Below are 8,480 nucleotides of genomic sequence, written 5' to 3'. Positions count from 1 at the left end.
AACCCTTGTCATTATTCCTATCTCAGGAATTATCTGTGACACCTGGGTAACACGTGAGCTTACTGTGACCCCAGGGAGAGCCTTCCTGTAATTAAAGGCAACCTATAGGAAAGCTGGGGAGGGGGTCTTTATCAGGGCCTGGAGTGACAGGACATGGAGTAATAGCTTTCAACTGAAAAGTTAGATTTCTAATATATGTTAGGAAGAAGTTCTTTACTTATAGTACTTCACATCCTGTGCATCTGCCAACTTCTGCATCTTATGGTTGCCTCCCCTACTTAAGAGAGGATGCTGGAGTGCTGGGTGAAACACTCAGATCTTACAGAAACAAAGCAATAGCTTACCTTTTGCACTCAAATATGTGCCCAGTATGTTCAGCTAAAACAACTTCTACCCTACAGCGTTTTGTTGGAAGTTCCAATTTCCGTCTCAGTTTCAGGTACACCAAATTTTCCAGCAGGATTTCCGGGCCAGTGTTGTCTGTCTGCGATAGACTGCTTTGCTAGATCATCGTTCAGTGCTCCCTCTGCCAGGCACAGGCCTTTTTGTCTTAATCCCTTGTAAGAAAACTTGCAGAGGTATATTTGCCCATTTGCAGGTAGCTTGTGCTCCTCTTGCAGCGATGGTGTACTTAACCCAGTATTTGTCCACGAATGACAACCCCTGTGGTTAGGCAAGGAGTTAAAAGTTTAAACAGCAAAAATCCCATGGCTTGCTGTAGCTGAGCAAACCTCCTCCTTGGCCTCCTCCTCCACCGCCTCCTCCTCTGCCACCTTCTCCTCCTCCTCTTTTTTTGTTTTTATTCCTTTTTATTTTGGCTTCCGCTTCCACTTCCACCACCACCACCACCACCACCACCACCACCACCACCACCACCACCACCACCACCACCTCCTCCTCCTCCTCCCTCCCCTGTCCAACACTCTGGCTCCCACTGCCCCCCTTTGGCCCATTTATAGGGAGGAGCAGCCACATCCCCGATTGATGACAAGCCTTTTGCATAATAGCTAACAATCGCTACCCAGGCAACCAGGCCACAAGCAACGCATCACAGAGCATCATCAAGTTGCTAGGAGCAGCCAGCTGCTACCTTACAGGGCTACTGTGCCATGGTCCTGTGGGGTGACAAATGGAACTAGAATTAGGAGCAGCGGTCAACGCTCACCACCAGAGAGGGTCTTTTGTTTTGGAGTCCTCCGCCTCCTCCTCCTCCACCTCCACCTCCTTCTCCTCCTCCACCTTCTACTCCTTCTCTTTTGTTTTTTTGTTTTTTTTGGCGGCCTCCTCCTCCACCACCTTCTTCTCCTCCTCCACCTTTTTTTTTTTTTCTTTTTTGCCACCACCTCCTCCTCTAGTATTCTACTATTTCTCCACCACCTTCTTCTCCTCTTCCACCTCCATCGTGTCCCTCTGCCTATCCCTTGCTCACCTCCTCTTTTGTCACCACTCCTACTCATGCCGCCACCTCCTCAATCTTCTCCGCCACCTCCTCCTCCGCCACCTCCTCCACTGCCCCCTTCCTCTCTTACTCCCCCTTTTCCACCTATGCCTCTTCCTCATCCTCCTCCTTTTCTGTTTCCACCTTCTCCCATCTCCCCTCTCCAACACTCTGGCTCCCACTGCCCCCCTTGGCCCATTTATAGGGAGGAGCAGCCACATCCCCGATTGATGACAAGCCATTTGCATAATAGCTAACAATCGCTACCCAGGCAACAAGCAACGCATCACAGAGCGTCATCAAGATGATAGGAGCCACCAGCTGCTACCTTACAGGGTCACAGTGCCATGGTCCTGTGGGGTGACAAATGGAACTAGAATTAGGAGCGGTGGGCAGCGCTCACAGCCATAGCCTCCCAGAGAAGCCGCCTTGGCGCACCTGGTTCCTGGCAACTCCTCCTGCCATTTCTGGGCTCACGATCATTGCTACCAGCATGCCTTAGCAAGGAGCATGCAGAGGAAGTTGGCCAGGAAGCTTCTGCCGAGGTGGAGGAGGCTGTGGAGGAGGAATAGTCAGTGGGGCTGGAGAAGGAGAAGGAGGAAGAGGCAGTGGAGGTGGAGGAGGTGTTGGAGGTGCAAGAGGCAGGGAAGGAGGAGAAGGAGGAGGAAAATGAGAAATAGGATTAGCAGGCGGGGGGCGAGGAGGACGCGGTAGACAAGGAGGAGGCAGTGGACAAGAAAAAGGCCGTGGACGATGAGGAGGAAGTGGAGGAGGAGGACGTGGTGGAGGTATCATAGAATCATTATTGTTGGAGGAGACCTTCACATTTGTCCGGTCTAGTCATCACTGTACTACCAATGTCACCCAATAAACCATGTTCCTAAGCACCAGCTCCAACCTTTCCTTGAACACCCTGCTCCTCTGGGGCCTCCTCCACAGGTCGCAGCCTCCTCTAGGGCAGATCCACCTGTTCCAACGGGGGCTCCTCCACGGGGGGGCTGCAGCGTGGGGATCTGCTCCACGGGGGACCCATGGGCTGCAGGGGGACAGCCTGCTCCACCAGGGGCCTCTCCCTGCACAGCCCGCAGGGGAACTGCTGCTGTGAGCCTGGAGCACCTCCTGCTTCCTGCTGCACGGCCCTTGGGGGCTGCACAGAGCTTTCCCACTCCTCCCTGAGCCAGACACTGCTGGGCAGCAGCTTTTGTTCCCTTTCTTAGATGGGCTCTCCCCCAGGCGCAAACATCATCCTTTTGCTCTGCGTTCTGGGCAGCAGCGGGTGGGTCCCTCCTGGAAGGAGCCTCCTGGAAGCGGCCCTGAGCTCCCATGGGGCAGCTGCTGCATTCTTCTCACAGAGGACACCCCTGCAGCCCCCCGCTCCCACAGCCTGGCCACGCAAACCCAAGCCAAGACACTGAGCGAGCCTCCCTGATTGCCAGCCAGCAGCTGGCTCAGCCTGGGACCCCAGGCCAGTGCCCACAAGACTCTCCTGGGCCTTCCAAAGCAAGCCTTGTGGGGATGGAGCACCCACAAAGAACGGACTCACACAACAGGACTCCTTGCCAACACCGCCTCACAGACACCTGGGCCTTGAGCAGGTAGCTCCCCTTGAGCGAGCTCATTTCCTTCCCAGGAGCTGAAATGTGCCGTTTCGGGGGCATTTGGGGGCTACAGCGTGCTGCTAAGAGGGATGTTGGAGCTCCTGCAGGGCAGTGCTTCCACTAAGGCAAGGCCTTTTCTGCATCTTCTACTGCCCTGCAAGCGAGGATGCTTGGGGCACACAAGAAGCTGGCAGGGGACACAGCTGCAGGGATTGCAGGGATTCCTAAAGTCATAGCCAAATCCAAGAAAGAGAGGAGGACGTGATGCTTTTGATAGAAAGGAGCTGGGTTTTGGGGCAAAATCCGTCCCTTTTTCTATCCCGGAGACACCCAAGGGCGTAGGACAGCAGCACTGCAGGGCAGCAAGAGATGCTGTGCATTTCTCTCGTCGCCCTGAGACAGCCACTGGGTGACGATGGTGCCAAGCGTCTTGAAAGAGACCTTGCTTTCTCAGGCCCAGGTGTCCAGCTGCACACCAAGGCCATCCCTGGCTTCCAGGCGCAGTTGCCAGGCCCAAGGCCGAGCTCCTCTGCGAACCCCCAGCCCAGCAGACCTTGCTCCTGGCGTTGTGGAGCAGCCATTTCACGGGAGCCTTTTCTCCTGGCAGTCAGCTTAGCGCCATTAGCTCTGCCAGCGGGACGCCTGAGAGCCGTGGGAGCTCAGCAGAGAGTCACTGTCAGCCTTGGAGCTCAGAAAGGTGGGTGGCCACAAGTACCCTGAGCGTCCAGCTCGCATTGAGGACTGCTGCTGGCACTCGAGGCGTGGAGGTCGGCATGGTGCAATGGGAGACGCCACTGTCCTGCTGGTGGGACAAGAGACACTGATGTGCTGCTGCTGCAGGAGGAGACTTGAAGGTGCTGCTGCTTCGAGGTGCTGAGGAGCGGGCAGCCTCCATGCCGGTGGCTGAGCTGAGCATGCTCCTGTTCATTAGCGCTCTCCCCTTCCTCTCTTTTTCCGGAGGTGGAGAGAGAGAAACGCATAGATCTCTTTCTTTCCCGGTAGGAAATGGAAGAGCCTCGTATCTACATATTAGCCAGACTCTGCCTGGCGCCCTTGGGACTGGGGATCTGTGTTGATCTGTAAGAAAGAGCAATCGTCAGCACAGCAAATCCCCGTGACCTTGTGTCTATCAGCATCGTCCAAATCCCTCTCTAGAGCTGTGGGCTGGCTAAGCTGTGTGTTGGATGGTGAAAGTGGGAAATGGGAATGGGTTGGGAAAGGATGTGTGAGCCGAGAAATCCTTGCTGGGATGGGAAGACTTCCTTGGGGTGGAAAGGCATTGGGCTCGGCAATGAAAGAGATGGGAAATGTTCTCTGGGTTTGAAAGCATTGGGAAGCAAAAGCATTGGGATGGGCAGTCACTCCAGGGATGGGAAAGTACTGGGATGGGAAATCTTTAATGGGGTGGGTAACATTTATTGAAGTAGGAAAACCATGGGGAAGTCCTCCAAGAGAGGGGAATTCTTTGGGAAGAGATCTCTTTGGATGAAGGGAAAAATCTGTTTGTGTTGATGGGAAATCTTTTGTATGGGAATCTGTTCTCATGTGAACTTGTCAGGATGGGAAATGACCATGAGGATGAAAGCTGGTCCTGGGCTGGGAAATGCTCAGGACAGGCAAGAGGCGGTGTGGAAGCGTCGTGGGCATGGCAAGTGCTGCGTGGGAGGGAAAGCCTGCTGGGGATGGCCAAGTCTTGCGCTGGGCAGCCTGCTTGGCTCCAAAGCCTGCAGTCCTCCCCAAGATGTCGGCGAGGGGCTGGTCAGCCGTTGGGACGGAACCCCCGTTGCCCGCGTTCCCCAAGCAACCGCCCCACTCTCCAGCCACCATGGCAGGTCCAGCAGCCGGCTCCCGCTCCTCCCGGGGCTGCGGCCCTGCTGGCGAGCCCAGCGCCCCAGAGCTCAGCCCAGCGCCCTTTTTCCCACAGAGGGTTTCCCCAGACGGCTTCCGCGGCTTCCGCAGACGCAAAACTCCCCCTTCGTCGTCCCAGCCGTGCCGCCAACGGTGGCTGCCTGGCTGCTTCCCTCCCTCCCCGGAGCGATGGCGCTGCCCTTGCAGCCCCCCCAGGTACCCACCCTCCCCTCCGCACTGCCCCAGGCCACCGTCTGGCACGTGGTGCCGGGGGTCCAGGGGCAGGTGCTGCAGCTCCCCGCCAGGGTGCAGCTGCCACCTGGGTGGCACCTCCCAGCCCAGGGGCACCACCTGCAGCTTGGGCAGCTCCCCGCCGCCACCATGGGGCAGCTCCCTGCTGGGGGGCAGCTCCCCGCCGTGGGGCATAACCTGCAGCTGGTGCAGCTCCCCGCTGTGGGGCAAAACCTGCAGCTGGTGCAGCTCCCAACCATGGGGCACCAGCTGCAGCTGGTGCAGCTCCCCGCCGTGGGGCAGCTCCCCCACACCGCTCCTCCCTGTGCCCCCGTCCATCAGTGGGGACAGCCCATGGTGACGGGGACACTGGTGCCCCACCATGCGCTGGGGCTGGGGCCCAGGGCCGTGCTCCATGGGGAGCTCCTGCACCCCGCAGGCACATGCCTGCTGCAGGCCCCCGCCCAGCGCAACCCCCCGCCACCCCTCGTCCCGGGGCCTCCGCTGTGGGGGCAGGCGCTCCCCGCACCCTGCACCCTCAGCAGCAGCCGGGGGCAGCTGCCGGAGCCCTGCTTGCATGCCGTGGGGCTCAGCGAGGACCAGGGGCCCCCGCTGCCCGGCCCCACTCCTCCCGAGCCTGCCCAGGCTCCAGCGACCGCCAGCACCCAGACGGCGACGCCCGACGGTGAGTTTGGGGCTGGCACAGCCGGCCGCTTGTGGCCCCACACCCAGGGGCCATGGCAAAGCTGGCAGTGGGGGATGCTTGGGGGATTGCATTGGCTTGCTTTTTCCTCAGCGGCGACACTTGCAGAGGTGCCTGAGGAGCCCCTGGAGCTGCTGGAGCTGGGCCCCGATGCCTTCGCCGAGGCCTTTCCCCAGCTGGCAGGGGACAGCCAGCAGCTGCAGCACCTGCAGGACCAGCTCCCGGCCGACCTGGACAGCTCTGGCTTGGAGGAGCTGCTCAGCTGCCTGGATGCCGTGGAGCCCCAGGACGCCTTCGCCGCTGTCCCCAGCAGTCCTGTCCTCAAGCGCTTCCTCTCGCAGCTGCCCGACCTCTGCGAGGACATCGAGGAGCCCAGCACACAGGGACTGGCAGCCACCAGAGCGCTGGGTGAGGTCCCCTCAAGCCCTGGGCTGCACCCCGACAAGGTGCAGGCTGGGCGGGCGCTGCAGCCCCCTGCAGCTGCTGTGCCGCCACTCAGCTCCCCCCTCAAGCCTGCAGCCCGGCCCCAGCTCAGGAGAGCCCTGCCCAAAAGGCCCCCCCAGCAGGAATTCATCCCTGCCTGCAGGAGAACCCTGCCCCAGCCTCCCTTGGCTCCCCTCAAGAGGCGCCCCGACCCTGACTGCCTCCCTGCCCACAAGAGACCCCTGCCCCAGCCTCCCCAGGCTCCCGTCCAGAGCCCCCCCGACCCTGACTTCCTCACTGCCCTCAGGAGAGCCCTGCCCAAGCCTCGCCTGAGTCCCCTCCAGAGACCCTCCGACCCTGCCCGCAGGAGACCCATGCCCAAGCCTCTCCCCAAAAGGCCCCCCCAGCAGGAATTCATCCCTGCCCGCAAGAGAACCCTGCCCCAGCCTCCCTTGGCTCCCCTCAAGAGGCCTCAACTTCTCCCAGCCCTCAGGAGAGCCCTGCCCAGTCCCCCTCGCAGTCCCCTCCAGAGCCCCCCGCTCTGGAGGGGACTGCCCACGGCTCTGCCCACGCAGCCGCGCACGCTGCAGCGTCCGGCGCAGCCCCGCGGGGACTACGTGCCCTGCGTGGGGCCCTGGGCGGGCGGCGACGCAGCGCCCACACCGCTGGAGGAGCAGGAGTCGTCGGTGCCCATCACGCCGCAGCAGCGTCCCGAGCGGGAGCGCCTCAAGAAGCTGGCCCAGGAGGAGCGGCAGCGGGCGACCCACCACATGAGGATCGGCCCCGGGCAATTCTTCGAGCAGCGGCAGAAGGACCACGCCAGAGCCTACTCTTACGGCTACCCGTGACCGACCTCGGGCTTCTCCTCGACGGCCCCCGCAGCACCCAGGCCCGCTCAGCACGCAGGCAGGCACAGAGACCTCTGCAGGCACCTGCTCCAGCTTCAGCCACGCTCCTCAGCCCTTGCCCCTCTCGCTTGCCCTCTCCCCTCTCTCGTGCTGGACCTACGCACTGCTTGCCACTCTCAGGGATGGGCAACGGCAAATGCCAATGGCAAATGCGCGCGCGCCTCACCCAGGAAGGTGGCAATGGCAAGCTGGGGGGATGCTGGCAGCAGCTGGGCTGGGAAAGCTTGCCCATGGCAACTGCTGCTTGGGACACCAAAGGGCTGAGAGACAAGACTTAGCTCTTCTTTCGGGGCATTGCTCTTCTTTGCTGCCTTCTGGATTACATTCCTCTCCTTAGGTGCTCACTCAGCAAGGCCTCTGCCTGCAGCTCTTCTTGCACTGGGACACCGAGGGGATCAGAACTGGGACGTTGTTGGGATAGGAAATGATCAGTGGGATGGGAAGTGATGATGGGGATAGGAACTCATTGGCACGGGAAAAATGGGTTTTATTTGTATTAAATTTACATTTTTAAATTTTATTTAATTTCCTGGGTTTTATTTGTATTAAATTTAAATTTTTAAATTTTATTTAAATTTCTGAGTTTTATTTTTATTAAATTTAAATTTTCAAATTTTATTTAATTTACTGAGTTTTATTTTTATTAAATTTAAATTTTTAAATTGTATTTAATGTACTGGTTGTATTATTTATTTCATGAAATCCACTTTATTGACTGTGTTGTACAGTATGGCATTGTTTCATTATTAGAAAATGATAAGTATTTACTATTATTAATTAAACAATATTTACATATTTTATACATTATAAATTATCAATATTCTCATTTCTAATTTTGTTTGTTTTTATTCCTTTTCTACCCTATTAAACTCTCTTTATCCCAGTGCACTGGTTTGGACTTTAGTTTTTCTTCCGAGTCGTTGTGGATCCACTCCGGATGGGGGGACATTAGCGAACGCCTGTGTGCTTCAGATCCAAGGTCACCTTTGCCCTCAACTCAAGATCCATGTTTGCATCTGTTGTCATGAAGCAATGTTAACAACAGCAACAATTAAGTTACCTCATTTATTATTTCATGTTATTTCATGATTTCATGTTCAGTTATTTCATGCAGCCCGCTCCCGCTGCCCATGCTCAGGCCGGGCATGGATGTGGACATGGCCAGCACAGACGGCAGAAAATGGGTGCATGGCTGGATGGCTGGCTGGGTGGGAGTTGGGAATTCAGCCTTGGGATCAGAACTGGGAGGTTATTGGGATAGGAAATGATCAGTGGGATGGGAAGTGATGATGGGGATAGGAACTCATTGGGATGGGAAAAATGGGTTTTAT

The 8,480-nt window shown here is 57.4% G+C and overlaps 1 long non-coding RNA gene across 1 annotated transcript in view; it reads right to left on the bottom strand.

The window, feature by feature from the left end:
* Nucleotides 1–4,721, bottom strand: part of LOC140003212 (uncharacterized) — a 6,237-nt gene extending 1,516 nt beyond the window's left edge. Inside the window, exon 1 of the long non-coding RNA XR_011811461.1 lies at nucleotides 345–4,721. This is a non-coding gene — a long non-coding RNA (uncharacterized lncRNA). The remainder of the gene's footprint in view (nucleotides 1–344) is intronic.
* Between the last annotated feature and the right edge of the window lie 3,759 nt (nucleotides 4,722–8,480).

This window comes from Anas platyrhynchos, chromosome 9 (genome assembly GCF_047663525.1).
Source record: "Anas platyrhynchos isolate ZD024472 breed Pekin duck chromosome 9, IASCAAS_PekinDuck_T2T, whole genome shotgun sequence".
In the NCBI taxonomy this organism is placed as follows: domain Eukaryota; kingdom Metazoa; phylum Chordata; class Aves; order Anseriformes; family Anatidae; genus Anas; species Anas platyrhynchos.
Note: the sequence above shows the minus strand (reverse complement) of the source record. Positions and strands in the feature narration are given on the sequence as shown.